Raw genomic sequence first — 27,154 nt, 5'->3', positions numbered from 1 at the left:
AACAAGACACCACAAGCCACTCTCCCTGTACAACAGGACACAGTAGGTCGCCCCCCTGTACAACAGGACACCGCAGGCCGCTCCCCCTGTATAACAGAACACCACAGGCTGCTCCCTCTGTATAATAACACCACAGGCCGCTCCCCCTGTATAACAGGACACCAAAAGCCGCTCCCCCTGTATAACAGGACAGCACAGGCTGCTTCCCCTGTATAATAACACCAGGGCAGCACAATACCATCACCTGCTGCCAGATACAGCAATGTCTTCTCTCGGTCCCCCGTAACTTAATCACCGTGGCTGCTGGAAGTGAGAGGCCTCAGGTAAGATCAGCAGCGCTGCCCCAGCAGGGAGCCGAGATGCTGCAGCCAATGAACGCGGGGATTGGTCTTCGGGAAAATGGCCGCCGCTCCCTCACACAGAGGACAGTTGTTATGGAGCCTTACTACTAGTTTTATATACTGCACGAAATCTATCAGCAACCGGTGACCTCACGTCACATAATTCAGTCTCTTTACGTCCACACAGGACAATTACCAGTCCGTCAGTGATCTCCCAGTGTCGTCATGGAGCGGCGTCCATTTTCTTGTGGTTCGTACTCAACTCCCAGACTCCCCCGCGGCTGCAGATATATGGTAGCTGTCTAAATTCCATGCTGTATATATGACTAGTAAGTCTAAATAGCAATTATCCACTGTGAGAAGGAGCGGCGGCCATTTTCCCGAAGACCAATCCCCGCGTGGAATATAACGTTGGACCGATAGAAGACATTGCTGGATCTGGCAGCAGGTGATGGTATTGTGCTGCCCTGGTGTTATTATACAGGGGGAGCAGCATGTGGTGCCCTGTTATACAGGGGGAGCGGCCTGTGGTGTCCTGTTAAACAGGAAGAGCGGCCTGTGGTGCCCTGTTATACAGGGGGAGCGGCCTGTGGTGTCCTGTTAAACAGGAAGAGCGGCCTGTGGTGTCCTGTTATACAGGAAGAGCGGCCTGTGGTGTCCTGTTATACAGGAAGAGTGGTCTGTGGTGTCCTGTTATACAGGGGGAGCAGCCTGTGGTGTCCTGTTATCTGCACCATTTCCCAGCAATTTACCAAGTATAGTATCTCTTACTAACTGCTTTGGGGATCATCTACATTTGGCTATAAGGCATTTTAAAAGATTCCTCTCAGATGTAGCAGTACACAGCCACGCTTCTAAGTGCCTCGTTCACAAATTCTTTTCACAATCTTTCCATATATGAAACTAGACACGCCCTTTGGGAGGAGCATGACATGCCCCCTCAATGGGTTGCTGTGCAAAATTCAATTACCAACTGTAATCTCCCTGAAACTAGTTTTAAAAAGTAGGCAAGTCTGCGTTATACAGGGGCAGCGGCCTGTGGCGTCCCGTTATACAGGGGGCAGCGGCCTGTGGCGTCCCGTTATACAGGGGGCAGCGGCCTGTGGCATCCCGTTATACAGGGGGCAGCGGCCCGTGGCGTCCTGTTACTGCTATACAGGGGGAGCAGGCTGTAGTTTATTATAGTATGGGGGATATGCTATTAGGTGCGATTATCCATTTTCACGACTTTATGGCGGCTATCCTGTTATACACATGCGATAATTCTCCATAGGGGTTATCACAAATTTCTCTTCATCTACTCAGCAGGTGAAGAGTTGGAGAGAATCCTTATTTTGGGGCATAAATGTTGGGACTTGGTCCAGAACCCCCGTGGACACCCCCCTTAATGACTAGTTAGAGCGTGGTTTCCATATTTTTCGAATCACGGCACCCTAGAGTATCAGAATTGTTTCCGTGCCCCCCCCCCCAGGCCAAATGTTCCTTATTGAGTCATTTATTTTAAAAAAATATATTCCATGAAGTAAATTGTGTTTATGTGACCAGTTATGTGGTGAGGGACAAGATTTGTTTCTGTTTGTCCTCATAGTTTATGATTGGAAGCCACTAGCACTTGGCTTCTTACACTGACCATAAATTATGTGACTTGGTCCTGGTCCCCCACCGGAGAGCACCCCAGTACACAGTTTAGGCATTTTTAAGTTTTTAATTAGCCCATAATGAGATGTTCGTTTTGGGCTAAACAAAATTGCCAAACGGGGTTACAAGGTATCGGAGAGGGTTATTGGGGTGCTATATGAGTGGGTTTTTTAGCCTTGCTGGTAGGAGTAATCGGTTGTTGTTGTAAGAATTTGTGAAAGTGCCTGTAATTGACCCAAATATATACTAATACTCATTTTTATATACCCCAAATTGTACGAGAGCATGGGATTGGTACTAAATCCCGGCGTTCTATATCCCGACACACGGAATCCCGACTGCCGAAATCCAGACAAGGGGGGGACGTGGATCACCCCCCCTTGCGGGTTGGCTACTCTCGGCACACTAATTTATTCTCCCTCTATGGGTGTTGTGGACACCCATAGAGGGAGAAAGTGTCGGGATTTCGGCGGTCAGGATTTTGACCGTCGGGATTCTAACTGCATCCCGAGAGCATTACTAATAGTGCATTCCCCTATTATTATTATTATACTCTGTCAGGGTCACTGGTCTCTGATGTCTTCAGGTGCATACAGACTAGATGATGTAGGCACTGAAAGATATTGGTGACCAATGGTGAGCATCTGGTCATGTCCCCAGCCCCTCTGCCTGCACAGCGTCTATTCACCCCTGCTCTTATGCTTTACAACTGTTGACAACACTGAAAAAACAAACTGGGTAACAAGAATTGGAGGTAGGAGGGCCCTGCTGCAAGCTTACAAACTATAGGGAAATAGGAGGGAAACACAAGGACAGGCACCAGTAATAGCATCGCAGTCCCACCAAGTTACAAGTCCAGAAAGAACTATATAATACATAAGTGCCTCAGAGGGTTATGTGGGTGGTACCTAAATTTGAGTTTTCAGGGAATGCTTGAAAGTTTGGAGGCTAGTGGAGAGTCTTATTGTGCGTGAAAGGGCATTCCATAGGGTGGGAGCAGCCCGATGAAAGTCCTGTAACAGTGAGTGGGAGCTAGTGATCCGTGCAGGAGAGAGACGCAGATCTTGTGCAGAGCGGAGTGGTCGAGATGGGAGATATTTTGTGATAAGTGAAGAGATATATGCTGGTGCAGTATGGTTAATAGCTTTATATGTGAGTAGAACTATTGGTACTTGTATATGGGCAGCACGAATGGTGTAATGCAGTGGCGTAAGTTCGTTCCAGATGCCCGGAGGCAAGATATATATTGGTGCCCCCCCACACACACACACACATACACACGCATATACACAACACAACCCAATAAAACCTTATATAAAATATATATTTCTGTTAAGAAATATAGATAGATAACACATATATTTCTCAGAACTCAGCCACGGAAGCAATGTTGTTGGCTTTTAAATAACTGATTTATACTTGCATGGGGAGGAGAGGTGCCCCCTTGGGAGCAGGAGCCCGGCGGCAGATGACTCCATTGCCTACTAGAGTTCTGCCTCTGGTGTAATGGTTAGCATTACTGCCTCACAGCACTGAGGTCATGGGTTCTATTCCCACCATGTGTTATATATACGGGGCAGTACGGATGGTGTAATGGTTATAGCATTACTGCCTCACAGCACTGAGGTCATGGGTTCTATTCCCACCATGTGTTATATATACTGGGCAGTACGGATGGTGTAATGGTTATAGCATTACTGCCTCACAGCACTAAGTTCATGGGTTAGATTCCCACCATGTTTTATATATATATACGGGGCAGTACAGACGGTGTAATGGTTATAGCATTACTGCCTCACAGCACTAAGTTCATGGGTTAGATTCCCACCATGTGTTATATATATATACGGGGCAGTACGGACGGTGTAATGGTTAGCATTACTGCCTCACAGCACTGAGGTCATGGGTTCTATCCCCACCATGTGTTATATATATGGGGCATGACGCACGTCATGGTTTCTATTCCCACCATGTGTTATATATACGGGGCAGTACGGACGGTGTAATGGTTAGCATTACTGCCTCACAGCACTGAGGTCATGGGTTCTATCCCCACCATGTGTTATATATATGGGGCATGACGCACGTCATGGTTTCTATTCCCACCATGTGTTATATATACGGGGCAGCACGGACGGTGTAATGGTTAGCATTACTGCCTCACAGCGCTGAGGTCATGGGTTCTATCCCCACCATGTGTTATATATACGGGGCAGTACGGACGGTGTAATGGTTACATTACTGCCTCACAGCACTGAGGTCATGGGTTCTATCCCCACCATGTGTTATATATACGGGGCAGCACGGATGGTGTCATGGTTAGCATTACTGCCTCACAGCACTGAGGTCATGGGTTCTATTCCCACCATGTGTTATATATACGGGGCAGTACGGACGGTGTAATGGTTACATTACTGTCTCACAGCACTGAGGTCATGGGTTCTATCCCCACCATGTGTTATATATACGGAGCAGTACGGATGGTGTAATGGTTAGCATTACTGCCTCACAGCGCTGAGGTCATGGGTTCTATCCCCACCATGTGTTATATATACGGGGCACTATGGATGGTGTAATGGTTAGCATTACTGCCTCACAGCGCTGAGGTCATGGGTTCTATCCCCACCATGTGTTATATATACGGGGCAGTACGGACGGTGTAATGGTTAGCATTACTGCCTCACAGCGCTGAGGTCATGGGTTCTATCCCCACCATGTGTTATATATATGGGGCAGTACGGACGGTGTAATGGTTACATTACTGCCTCACAGCACTGAGGTCATGGGTTCTATCCCCACCATGTGTTATATATACGGGGCAGCACGGATGGTGTCATGGTTAGCATTACTGCCTCACAGCACTGAGGTCATGGGTTCTATCCCCACCATGTGTTATATAAATGGGGCATGACGCACGTCATGGTTTCTATTCCCACCATGTGTTATATATACGGGGCAGCACGGACGGTGTAATGGTTAGCATTACTGCCTCACAGCGCTGAGGTCATGGGTTCTATCCCCACCATGTGTTATATATATACGGGGCAGCACGGATGGTGTCATGGTTACATTACTGCCTCACAGCACTGAGGTCATGGGTTCGATTCCCACCATGTGTTATATATACGGGGCAGTACGGACGGTGTAATGGTTAGCATTACTGCCTCACAGCGCTGAGGTCATGGGTTCTATCCCCACCATGTGTTATATATACGGAGCAGTACTGACAGTGTAGTGGTTAGTATTACTGCCTCACAGCGCTGAGGTCATGGGTTCTATCCCCACCATGTGTTATATATACGGGCAGTATGGATGGTGTAATGGTTACATTACTGCCTCACAGCACTGAGGTCATGGGTTCTATCCCCACCATGTGTTATATATACGGGGCAGTACGGACGGTGTAATGGTTACATTACTGCCTCACAGCACTGAGGTCATGGGTTCTATCCCCACCATGTGTTATATATACGGGGCAGTACGGATGGTGTAATGGTTATATTACTGCCTCACAGCACTGAGGTCATGGGTTCTATTCCCACCATGTGTTATATATACGGGGCAGTACGGATGGTGTAATGGTTATATTACTGCCTCACAGCGCTGAGGTCATGGGTTCTATCCCCACCATGTGTTATATATACGGGGCAGTACGGATGGTGTAATGGTTATATTACTGCCTCACAGCGCTGAGGTCATGGGTTCTATCCCCACCATGTGTTATATATACGGGGCAGTATGGATGGTGTAATGGTTACATTACTGCCTCACAGCACTGAGGTCATGGGTTCTATCCCCACCATGTGTTATATATACGGGGCAGCACGGATGGTGTCATGGTTATATTACTGCCTCACAGCGCTGAGGTCATGGGTTAGATTCCCACCATGTGTCATATATACGGGGCAGTACGGACGGTGTAATGGGTATAGCACTGAGGTCATGGGTTCGATTACCACCGTGGGCCTAACCGTGTGGAGTTTGTATATTCTCCCCGTACTTGCGTGGGTTTCCTCCGGTTTCCTCCCACAATCCAAAATTATACCGGTAGGTTAATTGGCTCCCAACAAATTAATCCTAGAATGCCTGTGTGTGTGTACATGTGGTAGGGAATATAGATTGTAAGCTCCACTGGTGCAGGGACTGATGTGTATGTACAAATATTCTCTGTAAAGCGCTGCAGAATATGTGTGCGCTATATAAATAACTGGTAATAAATAAATAAATATCACTGTGTGCAACGTAGTTGGCGTAGTCAGAACTACGTAGAGTAAAGTAACGAGTAAAGCTGCCAGCGCCCACAGGGTCTGGTGCACTGGCAGATGCAGGAACCGCATCGGAGGACGCGCTTCACAGCTGCGTCAACATTTGTGTCCGCTGGTTTGTCGGTTGTTGAGACCAGAGTTAGTGCGTATAAAATGTGCAGGAAAACATCCTCTACACCATATAAACTCCTGCAGGTAGGAGTCAAGGTATTTGTGCACAGTACACTCTGTCTCTTGTTCCTCCACTTGCATGAGCCCCAGAGCCTTTTAATATTTTTGGGTATGAACCCCAGTGTATGGGTCCACGAAATTGTAGCGGTGGTTGACGCGCGCATGACGGTACCCGGCCTGCTCAAGTTGCTGTGTGTTGTACGTGTGCCCACAGTCTGAGTATATGTTGGTACCCGGTTCAATATGCGTCTGGATGGCGGACATTAGGGTGCTGGCGTCACAGCTGGCCACTGGTGTTCCGAAACTTTCACCTGTCTCATGGAATATGCCACGAAAGAGCCACTGCTGAGGTAGGACGCATGCAACATGGTTCTTGCGCTGGACAAATAGACTTTTGTCCACCTCTACAATTTTTCCGGGTCCGCCAATCCAGCGTTGGGGCTGGGACATCAAACCAAGGGAAGGATATCCAAGAGAGGATATCAAGAAGTCTCCCGGGTGGGGCACAGCCTTCTATCAACAAAATTATTACTGGTAAGATTTATTATTTATTATTTTAAAATTGATCCTAGAAAATTGGATCAAAAGAACATCAGACAGAGACAAACAACAAATATACATAAATGAATTGGAGAAAGCAGTGACGTATAGCTTTCTAAAGTGTCTGTTGATCTGTAGAGGAACAAATTCTTGTATATATTACCTCAATTGATCAATAAGCGGTCTCTGAATTGTATTCAAAATATTACAGACACAAATGCCTCAAACAGCCATCAAGTCATTTCTTTGGAGTAGTGAAGTAGCAATTTACATGATATTGTATCATTAAGTGCCCCCTGTCACTCACCTACTATGTGTTGGGCCCTAAACCTTGACTCTGCGCTGTCCTATGCACAACAGAGCCAAGTAGGTTACCGCTGGCAACAGCAGAAACCTTCTCTTTTCTTTAATTCATACACTTGTGACGCTCTCGGGGTCCGCTCAACTGTGCATTCACTGACATTTGTCACATGCACAGGCAGCAGCCACTCCCTTAGCACTACAAACTCAAGTATTTTATTTATCCTAAAGGAGCCCATACACGGTCCTAGTGTTCACTCTAGAAATTGTGCCGGGCAGCAGACGGCACACTTGTGGGCGGTCCCTGACCGCCGGCGTCACTAAAGTGGGCGGGCCGGGCGCATCACTAAAGTGGGCGGGCCGGGCCGCCGGCGTCACTAAAGTGGGCGGGTCCGCCCGGCGTCGTCACTAAAGTGGGCGGGCCCGCTCGGCGGCGTCACTAAAGTGGGCGGGCCGGGCCGCCGGCGTCACTAAAGTGGGCGGACCCGGCCGCGCCGAGGATGCTGTCACCACAGGGGGAAGGTGCCTTATTGCCGGGGAAGCGCCGGGCATCGCCGTCTAAGGCGGCGCTGGGCTTCCCCGTGCAAGGAGTCGGGCAGGCACCAGGCTGTTTTAGCGGGGCCCCGCTAAAACAGCCTTGCGGGAACACTAGGTCCGTTGTGTATGGCTCCGTTCTGTACTATGCGATGCGCGCTCCCGCGCATCACATAGTACGGTACAAAAAGTATGTGCTGCACATACTGTTTGTACTAGGTACACATCGGATCGGATTGCAGTGCATGCACTAGGAATCCGATCCGATGTGTACTAATTAAGTCCCAAACGGATCCGTTAAACGGACCGTGTATGGGCTGCTTTAGACTAACCTTTACCTGCTATCTTGTCTAAATTATTCACAAACTATTTACATCTTCAGTCTACATTTAAGCAGCGAGATAGATGATTTTCATGTTACATCTATTAGCAACACATAGTAGGCGAGAGATACTTTGTTGTTACTAACAGGGGGCACTTAATGATACAATGTCATGTAAATTGCTACTTCATTACTTCAAAGAAATGACTTGATGGCTATTTGAGGCATTTGTGTCTGTAATATTTTGAATACAATTCAGAGACCGCTTATTGATCAATTGAGGTAATATATACAAGTATTTGTTCTTCTACAGATCAACAGACACTTTAGAAAGCTATACGTCACTGCTTTCTCCAATTCATTTATGTATATTTGTTGTTTGTCTCTGTCTGATGTTCTTTTGATCCAATTTTCTAGGATCAATTTTAAAATAATAAATAATAAATCTTACCAGTAATAATTTTGTTGATAGAAGGCTGTGCCCCACCCGGGAGACTTCTTGATATCCTCTCTTGGATATCCTTTCCTTGCATACATTTACCTTACTCCCCGGGAGCACCTCCACAACCGTATATAATAATATGATATATCAATAGTTAATTTTGTTGATTGGAGAATGCCTTATTACCCATTGTCCTTATTACCCATTGTCAAACTAGGCCGATTTCCTCCATCCCCCTTCTCAATTTTTCAATCACATCAAACCAAGGTGTCTGGCCCCACGCATCAAATTGTTATACCAAATGGTGGTTTTGTTTGACAACTTCAGGTGTCGCTCACAAAATGAAATGCTTTATAAAACGCAGAAGGTTTAGAAACGTGATGCGACAGCCGTGAAACCAATGTGCCGCACAGAGACCGACCTTCTTTCTGCATGTTTTAATGTGGCAGTGCCACATACACTCCTTTATGCTCAAAAGCATTGGGAGGCCATTGAGACAGGTTTGTGTCAGTGGCAGGAAATGGTGCTCTTGCAAAAATGCCACAGACTCCTCCTCCATCTACGGCAGGTAAAATATTGTCAGTGGTTCAGTAGCCATTCCAAATAAATTTGAACAAGGAGCTTCAGAAATACAGCTGCAGTCACATTCACTTCACCTTCACCTCTGACTGACTACGCTGACTGCGTAAACATTCTGACTGAGTACGCTTTCTTCGTAAAGCTCCGTACAGACAGTCACGGTCACTGTTCTGCTATACATTACACTGGATAATCTGCCATTGCCGTGCTGAAGGGACACTACACTGAATAGGACAGAGATGGCTGCGAGGCATTCAGAGACATGGCCCAAGACCACTGGTGACAACTCTGGGATTGATAGATAGATTTGAGTGTCATCCGCATTCATGTGATACTGGATTGTGAAAGAGCTGATTAGTTTGCCAAGAGATGAGGTATAGATTGAGAAAAGCAGAGGACCTAAGACTGAGCCTTGCAGAACTCCGACAGACAGAGGTAATGAAGGTGATATCAGAGAAGTGTACATTGATAGAGCGAGCAGATAGGTAGGATGAGAACCAGGAAAGAGCTGTATCATTTAGACCTAGGGAGTGCAGTGTTTTTTATGAGGAGAGAGTGGTCAACAGTGTCAAGAGGCAGCCGAGAGATCTAGAAGTATAAGAAGTGAGAAATGGCCTTTAGATCTAGCAGTGGCCAGATCATTTACTACTTTCGTCGGTGCTGTCTCTATCGAGTGGTTCTAATCTGGTGTGAGAGTTAAGAAAGTGTGTGAGGTGAGAATAGGCATGTCTCTCAAGCAGCTTGGAGAGGCATGGGGGCTGAGAGATGGGAGATCTAGCTACTTAATATCCGAATATATCAGACCAATATAATCTTAAGTGCCTCTACATGCCTAATAGAGATGTGCCGGTTCTGATTTACTCTGATGTCAAATCAGAATCTTATTGGCTATCAGCTGTCATGTGATTTGGGATAGCCAATAAGATCCTGCTTTTAAATCAGAGTAAATGAGAACCTGCACATCTCTACTAATGAAGTAAATATAGTACAACCTTAATTGATAAATACTATATTAACTTGGAGCAAGTATATATTTATTTTGCAGACTACTATATTCTTGCAAGTAGAACACTTGTTTTGTTAGGAATATCGTAGCTGTTACTGTGGTACTTTCACAGTTGGTGATATCAGTGTGAACCACTATATCCCTTATATTTCGGCCCCTTGTGTAACACATCGTACGTCTGGTCTTGTTGCTGGGTAAAAGTATCCCTTGACCCTCTAATAGTCTGTATAGGAAATATGCACTCCCACATATTGACAATGGTCAAGGATCAGCACAATGCAGGTATAGGCTATTATCCTCACCTATCCCCGTAGATTATCAGTAAAAGGTGGGTACTTGTTACCTAGAACGGCGCCCATCGCGGGCATCGCATGTACATCGCATGCCATTATAATGGCATGCGATGCGACCGATGCGATGCCCGCGATTGCACATAGAAATGAATGGTAAAAGGTAAATCGCGTCAGTCGCATCGCATGCGGCCAAAAAAACGCATGCGATGCGACCGACGCGATTCCCGCGATTTACATAGGGAACAATGTTAAATGGCCCAATTGACCCGATTTCACATAAGTAACAATGTTAAATGGCCCACAGACCCCAAATAGCCACCCTGAAGTGTGAAATGGCCCCCCCAATTGTTAACGCCACCCCACGATCAACGTCATCCCGAAGCGTGGCGAACGGCGGCGGTACGCGTCCTCCGACCTTTTCATACCCCCACTATCCACGTCGGCGGGGAGTTGAGAATAGAAAGTGTGGCAAACGCAGCGTGGCAAGCCCCGCGAGGGGACGCAGATACCTTCACAGGTATCCGCGTCCCCTCGCGGGCTTCACAGATATCTGCGTCTGCTCGCCACGCTTCGGGCTCGGTGGCTCGCTCGCCACACTTTCTATTCTCAACTCCACGCCGACGTGGATAGTGGGGGTATGAAAAGGTCGGAGGACGCGTACCACCGCCCCTCGCGGGCACGCTGCGCTCGCCACGCTTCGGGTTGATCGTGGGGAGTCTAATTCAGTGTGGCTCAGATCCTACCAGCTCCATTGTTTCCAAGGTTCGCAATTCGATGAACCAAGGCCAGAAGATACGCACAAACTAGATATTGCAACTGCAATCTGTAGACAGTGTTGTGGAATGTGAAGGAGGACATCTAAAGTTATGGGAACTAGAAGGACATGGAACAATTACTACTTGTTTATTAACATCAATATGTTAATGAGCACTGACGTGGACGGCTTTCCACGCTTTTTGGTAATAATCTTCAGATCAGAAAGGTCTGCTGAGATACTCTGTGTGCGTTATCTCTTCATTTCTGGCCGGCTGTCAATCATAGAACCTCTGACTGGACAATGAAGGCAGTTGTCAGACCCTGTGTGATCTCTCAGGGACCCCAACACTCTTAATTATCGGCCACAAGGCCTTGGTTGCCCTCTGGACTACTGCGCTCGAAGTGGAGTATTGCAGTTTCCACAGTAGTACGAGGCTGGAGTGAACAGTAATGCCCCCATTGCTATACTTTTTTATGTGTGAAACCATTTTAACACTTATTTTTGTACATGACTCCAGTTTATCCTCTATGTAGTGCACTATTGACGACGGCGGTTGTTGTCGACACCAGGAACGACTGGCAGCTTTCACATCATTGTCAGAGTTGAAGTGTTGACCCTTAAGGTTTCAGCTTTGGGAAGAGGGTTGCAGCACCTGCAGATAAAAGAGGTTCTGCCACACCCGTCGTACAGTCGAACCTTTCTCCCTGGGACTTTCATCTCTTCCCAAAGATGAAAGAGCACCTTAAGGGTCAACACTTCAACTCTGACGACGAGGTGAAAGCTGCCGTTCGGTCCTGGTGTCGACAACAACCACCAGCTTTCTTCTCCAACAAGTTTGGCCGACTCGTCAATCATTGGCCCACATATGGGTGGAAAGGGATGGGGGCTACGATGAAAAGTGAGGATCAACTGAGTTATCATGTACAAAATGTATTCAATATATTTGCAAAGCTTAGTACCATGTTGCTCCCCATCGCGCACCCTTTGATTTGTTCATAAAATGTCCCATTGTACATGATATAGTTCCTTTATCAAGGTCACATTAAGCAACTGCAGGAACAGTGTTTGGTCCAATGGATGTTACGTTGCTCCAGAAAAGCTTTCATAGTCCTAATGCCCTGATATTGTGGGAATGACGTGTATAAACTGCACACGTCCATAGTTACCAACAAGGTCAAGAACTGAATAGTGTTTCTTTTCATTCTTTAGTTAAATGTTTGGCACCCTAATAAAGTTGGATTACTTGGCATAGCGCACACATCCTGATGACAATGTTAAAAACATTGAAAAACGTTTGATCATACAGCTGCTGTTTTGTTTTGTGCATTTATTTCGTTTCTGGGTGCTGCCTATTCTTTTACGATTGTGTTGGGAACTGGTTACGGTCTCCCTGGCTGGCACCGGATCAAGGAAGGATTTGATTTGGGAGTGCTACCCACTTGACTATATATATAAATAATTGCAGTAATATTAGAGGCTGCTTTTGATTTTTCTCTTACATTTACCTAATATGTTACATGTGTAATGTGTGGTGTTTATTGTATGTATTATGTTTACTCCTAGACAACGCAGTGGTAAGGAAACTAGACATCACATGAGGATGAGACACGTCACTGATTCCCTGAGGATGGACAAGGACCAGAGTCACATGACTGAGAGGATTCTAAATCTCACCCTGGAGATCATCTACCTGCTGACTGGGGAGGTGAGGAGATCTGGGAGTGTCACTGTGACATCACTTACATCTATAGTAATAATACAGGGATGTGACTGGGGAGGTGAGGGGGTCTGGGAGCATCACTGTGACATCACCTATATCTATAGTAATAATACAGGGACGTGAATGGGGAGGTGAGGGGATCTGGGAGCGTCACTGTGACATCACATATATCTATAGTAATAATACAGGGACGTGACTGGGGAGGTGAGGTGATCTGGGAGCGTCACTGTGACATCACTTATATCTATAGTAATAATACAGGGGCGTGACTGGGGAGGTGAGGGGATCTGGGAGAGTCACTGTGACATCACTTATATCTATAGTAATAATACAGGGGCGTGACTGGGGAGGTGAGGGGATCTGGGAGAGTCACTGTGACATCACTTATATCTATAGTAATAATACAGGGACATGACTGGCGAGGCGAGGGGATCTGGAAGCATCACTGTGACGTCACTTATATCTATAGTAATAATACAGGGACGTGACTGGGGAGGTGAGGGGATCTGGGAGTGTCACTGTGACGTCACTTATATCTATAGTAATAATACAGGGACGTGACTGGGGAGGTGAGGGGATCTGGGAGCGTCACAGTGACATCACTTATATCTATAGTAATAATACAGAGAGTGTCACTGTGACATCACATATATCTATAGTAATAATACAGGGAGGTGAGGGGATCTGGGAGCGTCACAGTGACATCACTTATACCTATAGTAATAATACAGGGACGTGACTGGGGAGGTGAGGGGATCTGGGAGTGTCACTGTGACATCACTTATATCTATAGTAATAATACAGGGATGGGTCTGGGAGCATCACTGTGACATCACTTATATCTATAGTAATAATACAGGGACATGACTGGGGAGCTGAGGGGATCTGTGAGCGTCACTGTGACATCACTTATATCTATAGTAATAATACAGGGACGTGACTGGGGAGGTGAGGGGATCTGGGAGCGTCACTGTGACATCACTTATATCTATAGTAATAATACAGGGACGTGACTGGGGAGGTGAGGGGATCTGGGAGCGTCACTGTGACATCACCTATATCTATAGTAATAATACAGGGACGTGACTGGGGAGGTGAGGGGATCTGGGAGCGTCACTGTGACATCACTTATATCTATAGTAATAATAAAGGGACGTGACTGGGGAGGTGAGGGGATCTGTGAGCGTCACTGTGACATCACTTATATCTATAGTAATAATACAGGGACGTGACTGGGGAGGTGAGGGGATCTGGGAGTGTCACGCTGACATCACTTATATCTATAGTAATAATACAGGGACGTGACTGGGGAGGTGAGGGGATCTGGGAGTGTCACGCTGACATCACTAAAGAGACAGTGTTGGATTAAGGTTTGTGTGTGTGTGTGAGACACTACTAATAAATTAGATTTTGCCACATGCTGCCCCCATTATGCAGATAATGTCACAGTGCCCAGTATAATCATTATACCACGCAGTGGCAGACTGGGGACGGGGAAGGATTCGCTGCACACCTGCTCTCTGCAATCGGTGGATCAGACACATCCTGGGTGTCCCTTGGTGACTACACGTCGCTCCCCTGTTTTTTTTTTTGGTACTTGTTTCCTAGCACGGCCACAATCGTGTGGATCGTGTACCTTTAAGTTAAGGTACACGATCCACACGATGAACCCGATTTCCTTTGAAATCAGGTCCATTTTGCCGGCAAAGGTACAAAATCGGGTGCATCGCGTCGGCCGGGACCATTAACATTGGTCCGGACGCGACCGTCGCGATGCCCCCGATTTTGCCATAGGCTTCAATGTTAAAATATTTTTTAACATTGAAATCGTGAGGATCGCGTCGGTCTTGTGCCATTATAATGGCACAAGATGAGATGGACTTGATCACCTTTAAAAAAATGTGAAATGGGCCAATATGACCCATTTCACATTATAGATGTCCCCGTCGTCACCCCACGATAGACGCCAACCCGAAGCGTGGCGAGCGGCGGCGGTGCGCGTCCTCCGACCTTTTTATTCCCCTACTATCCACGTCGGAGTGGAGTTGAGAATAGAATAGTGTGGCGAGCGCAGCGAGCCACCGAACCCGAAGCGTGGCGAGGGGACGCGTATTCACAGGTATACGCGTCCCCTCGCGGGGCTCGCCACGCTTCGGGCTCGGTGGCTCGCTGCGCTCGCCACACTATTCTATTCTCAACTCCACGCCGACGTGGATAGTAGGGGAATGAAAAGGTCGGAGGACGCTCACCGCCGCCCCTCGCGGGCTCGCTGCGCTCGCCACGCTTCGGGTTGGCGTCTATAGTGGGGTGGGGTTTATGTCATAAAATTTGGGGGTCTAGGGAATATTTCACATTGAATCCAGTGTAAAATCGGGTCCCAGGGACCCGATTTACATTTCATTCAATCAAAAAATCGGGTCGGTCGCGTCGATTTTTCCGACACGACCACCCCGATGTAAATCGGTGTGGCCGTGCTAGGAAACAAGTACCTTTTTTTTAATTCAATAACTTTTATTCAATTTTTTTGAATAACAAACAAACACCCCCCCCCCCCCCATATACATATATAACATAGGTGGTAAATATATCAGACAATATCACATAGCTAGGCATATACATCATGGTGGTGATTAAAAGAGGAGATTTTAAGCAGAGTGTCCCATTCAGTCGCGCTCCTTTAAAAACAGTACAGGATGTGGAGATACCCGAGGGCCCCACTCGGGTAAGCTTTGTACGGGCATCACAGGGAAAATAGGGAAATGTTTGCGCTTAAAATGTACACATATAAATAACAAAGTCTCCCTTCTCTCGGGTGGTCTGTAGTGTCTGTAGTGATATGCCAGCAATATCTATAGTAGCTAAATAAGTCCGCCCAATATTTGTATATTAAGCCAAAACAAACCTCCCTCCCCAAACGACCAAAACAACCCACCCCTATAACCCCCCACCCTGTACTACCCGGCCCCAACTGAGGTGTACCTGGTTCCCTTAACTGTGCCCCCCCCAGTTAACTATGCTAACTTATCGCCCCCCCCAAGAAATAACAGTGACACAGGATATTAAAAGATTAAAATATATGGAGGGCTATAAGCCTGCGGCCCTAATTAGACAGAGAGATATCGTCTGGCATACATCAAAAATTATAAAACATATAGTGAACAGCAAGAGACATCTCGAATCAAAATGTGGTGTATGTTATCAATCTGGCCATTTTATAAAACCAGGAAAGTATAAGGCCATGAGTCAGTGTCAATGCCAGCAGCTAGAGGAGAAGCCGGATAGGTTCCATTATAGGAGTGTGAGCTATTCCAAATTGATGTTAAATATATTGTAGGAAGGCGGGACAATCCTGGGTAAGCATCCACGAATATAGAACAGTAAGGCAGAATTGTAGGTAAGTTTTCAATTATTGAAACAGGATCTTGTGGGTGTTTATCCCGGGTGGTAGAAGCCATGCTTGGTTGTGGTGTCATAACTCAAAGGTGTAATGACTTCTGGCACCATAGTAAAAGTGGCATTAATGTAGGGAGTAGAAACGGCACATTGCTGCAGATTATTAAGCTTGGTGATGAGCCTGTCCGTAGAGGAAGCAATAGCCTGCAGGATCTGGCACAGTGCCCCCTCCATCCTGCTCATTCGGAATAGATCAGAGGATGTAGGATTTAACAGTCAAAGTCAGGAGTACTTGTCAGATATGTGGTCGGAGGAGATTTATAAATATATATAGAGAGTCCCTTTGTAGATTCTTGTAGGTATAAGGCAGAAGTACCTGCCGGGCCCAGCAGAGAAGAAGGACTATATAAGCTTCGCAGCTCTGGAGACAGGCAAGCAGTAGGACTCCAGCCCCTCCGTGCGGCCAAGCGGCGTGTCCCCAGGGAGACAGCTCCCACTCTCTCCCGCTAAACTCCGGAGAGTCACCGGGCGTCCCCTACCAATCCAGTCGACCAGGCAGTGACAGTAGCACAGTCGGGCACCTGGACCTCAAACCACTGGAGGATTCAAGATGGCGCCCGCGCTCGAAGCAGATGCACGGGGCACAGCAGTCTTCGCCGATCCAGGACTCCTCAAGCCGTCCAGTAGAGCTGCGGGCAGCGCAGGCAGGGCCGGCGCCACCACTAGGCAGCTCTAGGCATTTGCCTAGGGCGCCGGCACCTGGAGGGCGGCAGTTCGACCCTCACCCCCAGCGAACTGTAAAAAAAAATTGCTGCCCCGGCGTCCCTGCAGTGCTGGGGCGGTCAGGGGTGTCCGTGCCGTAGGGGTACCTGCAGCGCCGTCATGTGTATAAAGCTGGCTGCGGCCGGCGGGGTCCCTGTAGTGAATAGCAAATAACTAGCGCTATGCGCGCGGCGGCGCGGGAAGCGCTAGTTATTTGCTATTCACTACAGGGACCCCGCCGGTACCCCTACGGCACGGACACCCCTGACCACCCCAGCACTGCAGGGACACCGGGGCAGCAATTTTTCTACACAGGTACCACCCTCCCTCCCGCCCCCACCCCGACTCGCCTGGGGCGCTCCGGTGCCTTGCACCGGCCCTGAGCGCAGGAGATACAGGAGCGTCTCCAGAGGCAACAGGGGTATGTATAATTCGTTTGCGGGGCCCGGGGCAGGATGTAAGTACAGGATTTAGACGGAGCTCATACTCCCCGTGCCCGCTTCCAGTGCCGGCCAAGCCACGCCCCACGTCGCTCCCCTGTTAATCCTGCTCTGTACAAAGACATGACTGGGGAGACCTGAGAGTGTCATTAACATCACTGATATATTACACAGTGACCTGATTGGTGCATCTTATGAGTATCACAGTGACATCACTAGAGTCATAACTGGGAGTGTATGCAGTGATAGTATATTTTTCGAATACACAGGGTTACACAGTAGTGAATAAGACATCCGGTGAGCACGAGACATCCAGTAGCCGTCCCTGTGTGTCAGGAGGACAGAAGAGGACCCAGAGCCCCATCATGCTGCCTCCATCTCCCTCACTGATACATGGGAGAGACAAGGAGCAGAAGATCCTGGAACTCACCAACAAGATCATCCAGCTGCTGACTGGAGAGGTGACTGCTGGGAATGGGGCATTATACAGTAACACGGGGGATGTGACTGGGTGATGACTGTATCACTGTGTGTCAGGTTCCTATAAGGTGTCAGGATGTCGCTGTCTATCTCTCCATGGAGGAGTGGGAGTATATAGAGGGACACAAGGGTCTGTACAAGGAAATAATGATAGAAAATCACCGGACCCTCATATCACTGGGTAAGAAGAGACTTCATTTTATTGTACAGGGTAGAGCAGGTATGAGGGCCCCTATATACACACATCTGCTAATCACACATGTACAGTATTCAGTCACTGCGTGTCTCCTACAGATGGGCCCAGTAACAGAGATGCCCCAGAGAGATGTCCCCGTCCTCTGTATTCCCAGGATAATCACATATATACCATGTCCTCAGTCACTGTGTGTCTCCTACAGATGGGGCCAGTAACAGGAATACCCCAGAGATGTCCCCGTCCTCTGTATTCCCAGGATAATCACATATATACCATGTCCTCAGTCACTGTGTGTCTCCTACAGATGGGCCCAGTAACAGGAATACCCCAGAGAGATGTCCCCGTCCTCTGTATTCCCAGGATAATCACATATATACCATGTCCTCAGTCACTGTGTGTCTCCTACAGATGGGGCCAGTAACAGAGATACCCCAGAGAGATGTCCCCGTCCTCTGTATTCCCAGGATAATCACATATATACCAAGTCCTCAGTCACTGCGTGTCTCCTACAGTTGGGCCCAGTAACAGAGATACCCCAGAGAGATGTCCCCGTCCTCTGTATTCCCAGGATAATCACATATATACCAAGTCCTCGGTCACTGCGTGTCTCCTACAGATGGGCCCAGTAACAGAGATACCCCAGAGAGATGTCCCCGTCCTCTGTATTCCCAGGATAATCACATATATACCAAGTCCTCAGTCACTGCGTGTCTCCTACAGATGGGCCAGTAACAGAGATACCCCAGAGAGATGTCCCTGTCCTCTGTATTCCCAGGATAATCACATATACAATGTCCTCAGTCACTGTGTGTCTCCTACAGATGGGCCCAGTAACAGAGATACCCCAGAGAGATTTCCTCATCCTCTGTATTCCCAGGATAATCACATATATACCATGTCCTCAGTCACTGCGTGTCTCCTACAGATGGGCCCAGTAACAGAGATCCCCCAGAGAGATGTCCCCGTCCTCTGTATTCCCAGGATAATGACATATATACCATGTCCTCAGTCACTGCGTGTCTACTGCAGATGGGCCCAGTAACCGAGATATCCCAGAGAGATGTCCCCATCCTCTGTATTCCCAGGATAATCACATATATACCATGTCCTCAGTCACTGTGTGTCTCCTACAGATGGGGCCAGTAACAGAGATACCCCAGAGAGATGTCCCCGTCCTCTGTATTCCCAGGATAATCACATATATACCATGTCCTCAGTCACTGCGTGTCTCCTACAGATGGGCCCAGTAACAGAGATACCCCAGAGAGATGTCCCCGTCCTCTGTATTCCCAGGATAATCACATATATACAATGTCCTCAGTCACTGCGTGTCTCCTACAGATGGGCCCAGTAACAGAGATACCCCAGAGAGATGTCCCCGTCCTCTGTATTCCCAGGATAATCACACATATACCATGTCCTCAGTCACTGCGTGTCTCCTACAGATGGGCCCAGTAACAGAGATACCCCAGAGAGATGTCCCCGTCCTCTGTATTCCCAGGATAATCACATATATACCATGTCCTCAGTCACTGTGTGCCTCCTACAGATGGGCCCAGTAACAGAGATACCCCAGAGAGATGTCCCCGTCCTCTGTATTCCCAGGATAATCACATATATACAATGTCCTCAGTCACTGCGTGTCTCCTACAGATGGGCCCAGTAACAGAGATACCCCAGAGAGATGTCCCCGTCCTCTGTATTCCCAGGATAATCACATATATACCATGTCCTCAGTCACTGTGTGTCTCCTACAGATGGGCCCAGTAACAGGAATACCCCAGAGAGATGTCCCCGTCCTCTGTATTCCCAGGATAATCACATATATACCATGTCCTCAGTCACTGCGTGTCTCCTACAGATGGGCCCAGTAACAGAGATACCCCAGAGAGATGTCCCCGTCCTCTGTATTCCCAGGATAATCACATATATACCATGTCCTCAGTCACTGTGTGTCTCCTACAGATGGGCCCAGTAACAGGAATACCCCAGAGAGATGTCCCCGTCCTCTGTATTCCCAGGATAATCACATATATACAATGTCCTCAGTCACTGCGTGTCTCCTACAGATGGGCCCAGTAACAGAGATACCCCAGAGAGATGTCCCCGTCCTCTGTATTCCCAGGATAATCACATATATACAATGTCCTCAGTCACTGCGTGTCTCCTACAGATGGGCCAGTAACAGAGATACCCCAGAGAGATGTCCCCGCCCTCTGTATTCCCAGGATAATCACATATATACCATGTCCTCAGTCACTGCGTGTCTCCTACAGATGGGCCCAGTAACAGAGATACCCCAGAGAGATGTCCCCGTCCTCTGTATTCCCAGGATAATCACATATATACAATGTCCTCAGTCACTGCGTGTCTCCTACAGATGGGCCAGTAACAGAGATACCCCAGAGAGATGTCCCCGCCCTCTGTATTCCCAGGATAATCACATATATACCATGTCCTCAGTCACTGCGTGTCTCCTACAGATGGGCCCAGTAACAGAGATACCCCAGAGAGATGTCCCCGTCCTCTGTATTCCCAGGATAATCACATATATACCATGTCCTCAGTCACTGTGTGTCTCCTACAGATGGGCCCAGTAACAGAGATACCCCAGAGAGATGTCCCCGTCCTCTGTATTCCGAGCACTGTACAGAGGAGACTCACAGGACCCCACAGGAGGATCAGGTAGGTGGGATTTAGGGTCTCTTCAATAGACCAAAGTGACTGTCACTATATGACTTGCATCGGGTGTGTGTGTATTTGTTAAAAAGTCAGTCATTCCTAAAGTAATTTTTTTTTTCGGTTCAGAGTGAAGATTTGTCTGATATTAAGGTAGAAGAGTCTTATGTGACAGAAAAGGAAGAAGATACAGACACAGAAGACACATATATGAGGGTTGATCAGCAGTGCAAGAAGGAGGAAATCCCTACAGATATCAGCACAGGTGAGGAATAATCACTTATTACATATTTTCATTGTTCTGCCAATACAGCTTTCTCTTATCCTACACCCTCCTCTGTCAGACCAAACTAATGAGGACAATGCATCTGCCTCGTGGGGGAGTCAGGACCTATTAGCCCCTATTATACTCCTGCTCTCCCATCACATCATGTCACTGTGTGTTACCAGCCCAGAGATCTGACCAGTCTCCTCCCCACACTCTCTGGTGTATCTCATACATCAGGAGCCATCAGCCCCTATTATACTCCTGCTCTCCCCCTCACATCATGTCACTGTGTGTTACCAGCCCAGAGATCTGACCAGTCTCCTCCCCACACACTCTGGTGTATCTCATACATCAGGAGCCATCAGCCCCTATTATACTCCTGCTCTCCCCCTCACATCATGTCACTGTGTGTTACCAGCCCAGAGATCTGACCAGTCTCCTCCCCGCACTCTCTGGTGTATCTCATACATCAGGAGCCATCAGCCCCTATTATACTCCTGCTCTCCCCTCACATCATGTCACTGTGTGTTACCAGCCCAGAGATCTGACCAGTCTCCACCTTCATTCCACGCAAAATTGGTATTAACTTATCGGGACCACATAAAGGACAGATCCTGCATTACTGAGGGGGATATCTGGGCATGGTGACATCGAGGACACCTGTGCCTGACTCACGGATGGGACATGTCACATGCAGGGGTTTTGCCTAGCACTGACAGTGCCCTAGGCTGCCCCTAATTCCTCTCTTGCCCCCGTTATATCCCCTTTCTATGCCGCATGCACCTATGCAGTATGAATAAGACATAACCCACCTCTCTGGCATATCGGGACAGGTGGGGGGTACGCGTCTCACATCCTATCACTGGGTGCGATCAGCCAACAGTATAAAACTAACATCTCACAGAGGAAAAAAATGTGTCCTTGCAGGTTGTAGATTTGGGGATGAGCCCAAAATACAGCCAGCAGGAACCCCAGCGCTCACGATCAAAATTTAATTGAATTAGCACATAAGTGGCAGCTGCTGCAGATCACACCTGTGGGAATTGCCTATACCCACAAAATTAATGCTAACAGAGGAAAAAAGAAGGGATTGGTGTGTATTGCGCTGCTGACCACAAATAAATTTAAGGGGATATACTCCAAAAAAATCACTCCAAAAATCTTGAAAAAGTCTCCAGACTACGTAGGAGACGAAACGCGTTGACGTCACTATTCTGAGACGTTAGAGGCTGCCCGCTGCTACAGGAGACACCACGCTGTACACAGCTTTTCAGCGCTACCACTGAGAACCAAGCGTCTGCACACTTTGGACGCTCCGTATGACGGGGAAAGAAATTGCTAACCGCCGGCACCGATACTAAGGTGACCCACAGAGGAGAATCACCGGCGGCAACCCGCACCCCGGGAACGGAGCAACCACCAGACTGCACTAGCCGTTACTGTGACAGGGTGAGCTAACCGGTTAAAATCCCTGCATCCCAGTGCTGCCTACTTAAACTGCTATTCATATTGTACTGGCGTGGAGCCCAGTCGTGCTCTATTTCTACTGCATTTCATATGCCCAAATGACTGTTACCAACTACTAACTTCATCCTCACAAACAATAACCCCCATTGGACTGCATTATACTAACCATCATTCCAATAACAATATAACAGCATTTTTTTCTTGTTTACCATCTGACTCCTAACCACTTGCGTTATTTATCTACAGCGGTGCACCCCCAAGCTAATAACGTCCATTCCCTATCCAATTAAGGATTGTTATTGATTATCCTGTCATAACGTACTTATAGTGTACTTATTGTGTTTTTATCTATTAATTATTTTTAGTTATTATTTTTTATTTTTTCATGTTTATTTTCATTAATTGTTTGTCTTATAATATTTGATGTATTTAATATATAAAATTTATACTTTTTTAAAGCAGTGTGTCCACATCATTTTTGCACGTTGGTCTTAAATTTATTTATTTAGTTTGATTTTTTTGGAGTATATCCCCTTAAATTTATTTGTGGTCAGCAGCGCAATACACACCAATCCCTTCTTTTTTCCTCTGTTAACATCTCACAGACTCTGGGGTTAGATGTATGAAGCAGTGATAAGAGAGAAGTGATAAAGTGCCTGGTACTTTATCACGGGCCAATCAGCTCCTAAATGTCCCTTTTAAAACCCAGCCTGTAATTTAGCAGTCAAGAGCTGATTGGCCGGTGATTCAGGCACTTCCCTCCCTGCTGCACCTGCTTCAGTTACGGGTTCTGTCATGTTGTCCGTCTGTTGTGTGGATACGTATGTGTGGGTCTCCGGTGTCCCAGAGCTGCTGTGTGTTTCCTCATCCTTCCTTCCTCCTGCCTTGTGCGGGGCATAGGGGAGGAGGAGCCTGAGCTGCCCAGAGGCAAAAGGTTTAACCCGTGTGGTGCCAGGCTGCTACTCCAACCCTACATCCAACATCCTATGGATCTCAAAGAAAGGGATTGGTCAGGTAAGACATCAATCTCATTTTTCAGGTGTTTTGGCGTCAATGCTGACACCTGAGCACATGGGTCGCCATACTGTGGCCGCTCCACGTGGCTGGGAAAGTATGGAAACCTCATGGTGACCATTGCTGTTGACACTTTGCTTGTGTTGGCTTTTTGTCACTGTCGACCTAAACGTAGTGTGTCAGCCACCTGGTGTCCCACGCAGGCGGAGGGGATTGGCTGCTTCTGCAGTTACCTCTCACCAATCAGCAGGCCTGGGGGAAGAGGCTGCAGCAGCAGTAGTCACACATTAGAGAGTCAGAGAATGTGATGTATGCAGATACCGGCCATCGGTGCCCGTGCACAAAGATCCTACAGACTCAGAGTCTGGCCCTATGTCCTGGTCTCCATGTTGGGTGGAGTTGCCCAATGTAGCCACGCCATCTGTGGCTTAGTCTTCACAGTGATACGTATGTACAGTGGTTGTAGCATATTGGTATTGATTCAGTTACTTATATAATAATGTCCCCAATGTGATTTATGTGTTTCCCACAGATGGACGCACAAGCAGGAACACCTTTGGGGGACATCTCAGTCTGTTTCCAGATGATAAAATAGAAGAGAAGAACATTACACAAGCTGTTACAGGAGACCATCCTGTGCCCATCATTACACGGCCAGTACTGTACAGTGCAGATGCATCACCTGGTCCGTCTCACCATGACGGGTGTCCTCCTTGTAATTCAGGCAATGTGACACACAGTACAGGTCATAGACGTGATTCAGTATTTCAGTGCTCCGAGTGTGGAAAATGTTTATCAAGTCAGTACCACTTTGCAAAACATCAGAGGATTCACACAGGTGGGAAGCCTTTTTCATGTTCTGAGTGTGGGAAATGTTTTACACGTAAATCCCATCTTGTTATACATGAGAGAACTCACACAGGTGAGAAGCCATTTTCATGTTCTGAGTGTGGGAAATGTTTTACACGTAAATCACATCTTGTTACACATAAGAGAACTCACACAGGTGAGAAGCCATTTTCATGTTCTGAGTGTGGGAAATGTTTTACACAGAAATCAGTTCTTACTTCACATCAGAGAACTCACACAGGCGATACACAATTTACATGTTCTGAGTGTGGGAAATGTTTAACACATAAATCCGCTCTTGATACACATCAGAGAATTCACAGAGGCGATAAACCATTTTCATGTTCTGAGTGTGGTAAATGTTTTACACAGAAATCATCTCTTGCTACTCATCACATAACTCACACAGGCGAGAAACCATTTTCATGTTCTGAGTGTGGGAAATGTTTTACACAGAAATTTGCTCTATTTACACATCAGAGAACTCACACAGGTGAGAAGCCTTTTTCATGTTCTGAGTGTGGGAACTGTTTTACACGTAAATGTGAACTTGTTCACCATGAGAGAACTCACACAGGCGAGAAACCATTTTCATGTTCTGAGTGTGGGAAATGTTTTATACAGAAATCGGCTCAATTAACACATCAGAGAACTCACACAGGTGATAAGCCTTTTTCATGTTCTGAGTGTGGGAACTGTTATACACGTAAATCACATCTTGTTACACATGAGAGAACTCACACAGGAGATAAACCATTTTCATGTTCTGAGAGCAGGAAATGTTTTACACAGAAATCAGCTCTTGTTACACATGAGAGAACTCACACAGGTGAGAAGCCTTTTTCATGTTCTGAGTGTGGGAAATGTTTTACACAGAAATCAGGACTTGTTACACATGAGAGAAGTCACACAGGAGAGAAACGTTTCATGTTTTGAGTGTGGGAAATGTTTTACAACTAAATCAAATCTTGTTATACATCAGAGATTTCACTCATGACAGACACTCAACAGGGTGCAACTCTATTCGAAATGTGCTTTTTTAATGTAAATAATAAAATTACTCATGAATACTGTTAAAACCGAAAAAAAAATGCATCTATGATTCTATGCTTTTATACCACTCCATTTATCAAATACTGTTGTTATCGCTGCAAGTGGCATGGCTTGTTGCACAAGGCACTACCCACGGCGTATAAGGCCTACCCTTTGCGCTAAGCAGCTCGTGTTTGTCAAATGAAGTATCCATCTTGTCTAGCTATGACCTGCAAAAAAACATTCCAAGATGGCGTGAGGATTCAGAACACTGCGGAAAAGGGGATTTCTTGTAGAGAATTGTTTTGATTTTATAAGTTTAAGAATGTAATACTGACAGTACAGAAGACGAGGACCGACTACCAGTCAACAGTAATGGGAACTAACCAGAGAATGGGGGTACGCATGCGTAGACCCCAAGGCCTTCAGGTCTAGGAGGCCACAATATTTCTGCCCAGTAACCAGACCTAGATGACGGGTGAATAAATAAAGCATCATTAATACAATACAGACCTGACCAATCACAATCTTAGCCCATATGAATCATGGAATAACGGAACTGAATAAAGTATAAATATTGGGCACAAAGTGGGTGTGGCTAGGCAGTTGAAGAAGCCGTTCAGAGGCCACGTGATTGAAGCTGGGGGTGCAGGTAATTATTCCTGAGGTGTTGGCTGATTTTGTCCCCGTCATCTGTACTTGAGTTAGGTTTTTTATTAAGGAATTAGTCTTATTATATCTTATTATGTGTTAAGTTTCCATTTGCAATACATGTAATCCAGCTGTCTTTTACTATCTTTCAAGTAAAGCATTATTATATATGTTACAAGTTGGTGTTGGAGTGCAATTGTTTCAGTGTTTGTCATTATATTTCTCTTTCAATGGTCCTGGTGACACAGCTCAACATTGGGATGTAGGAGGGTCCGCAGGAGCCAGGCACCTATCCTAAAGCTTTTGGAGGGTAGGCTCCTCCCTTCTGCATCCCAGACTCCTCAGTTTGTGTTAGGTGCCCACTGGAGTGGGTGCTATTCTAAAGGGCTGCGGGAGCAGCCGAAGGATTAGAGTTAGTTAGGGTTTTTATTATTTTATTAACTTTTACACTAGCTAGGTAGGCACAGTGTGAGGATTCTCATTAGTGAATCCTCACACTGCTAGCGCAGCAGGAGCTGACAGAAGCGCGTCCTGTCAGCTCACTGTGCACAGGGGAGACTGTCTGGCCTCCCTGTGCAGCGCTTACAGCTTCTTTTTAGATGCTGCCTGGGCTCCGGAGCGCTCTGAAACCGGCTTAACGCTAGGTGGGGATCATGGGGGACAGGCGCTCCGTGATGGCGGCGGCCATTTTCTGCGGAGCTTACACACTGAGCTCCTATATGAGAGGACAGCAGTGTGTTACAGGCATGTTCCAAGTGGTCCCCAGCTGAGGGGGAGATACTGGAACTAGGAGATCCTACAATGGGAGCGGCTGTCTGGGGGTGGTTGGCGCCAAAAGTCACGGACCCCGCAGCAGCAGGGACTTGGTCCCTTCCCTCACTCTGTTTTGGCGCCATTCGGAACGCTTGCAGCGGAGCTGAGCTGGCTGACAGATCCTGACAGAGTGATTGGATTTCCTGGGCATCGTTTTCCCCATTCTGAAGACTACAGACAGCTAAGTGACTGAGTACATTTG

General features: G+C 47.1%; 1 protein-coding gene and 1 pseudogene across 2 annotated transcripts in view; one reads left to right on the top strand and one right to left on the bottom strand.

The window, feature by feature from the left end:
- LOC146009536 (uncharacterized) overlaps positions 1-27,154 on the bottom strand; it is a 783,885-nt gene that overhangs the window by 442,576 nt on the left and 314,155 nt on the right.
- LOC146010084 (uncharacterized) lies at positions 387-26,340 on the top strand (annotated as a pseudogene). Its single transcript, XR_014444721.1, has 6 exons — positions 387-789; positions 12,752-12,893; positions 17,773-18,164; positions 20,767-20,864; positions 20,988-21,123; positions 24,140-26,340. The product of XR_014444721.1 is annotated as an uncharacterized LOC146010084 (transcript).

This window comes from Crinia signifera, chromosome 6 (assembly GCF_055691185.1).
Source record: "Crinia signifera chromosome 6, ASM5569118v1, whole genome shotgun sequence".
In the NCBI taxonomy this organism is placed as follows: Eukaryota; Metazoa; Chordata; class Amphibia; order Anura; family Myobatrachidae; genus Crinia; species Crinia signifera.
The sequence above is the reverse complement of the archived record's forward strand: the minus strand, read 5'-3'. Positions and strand labels throughout refer to the sequence as shown.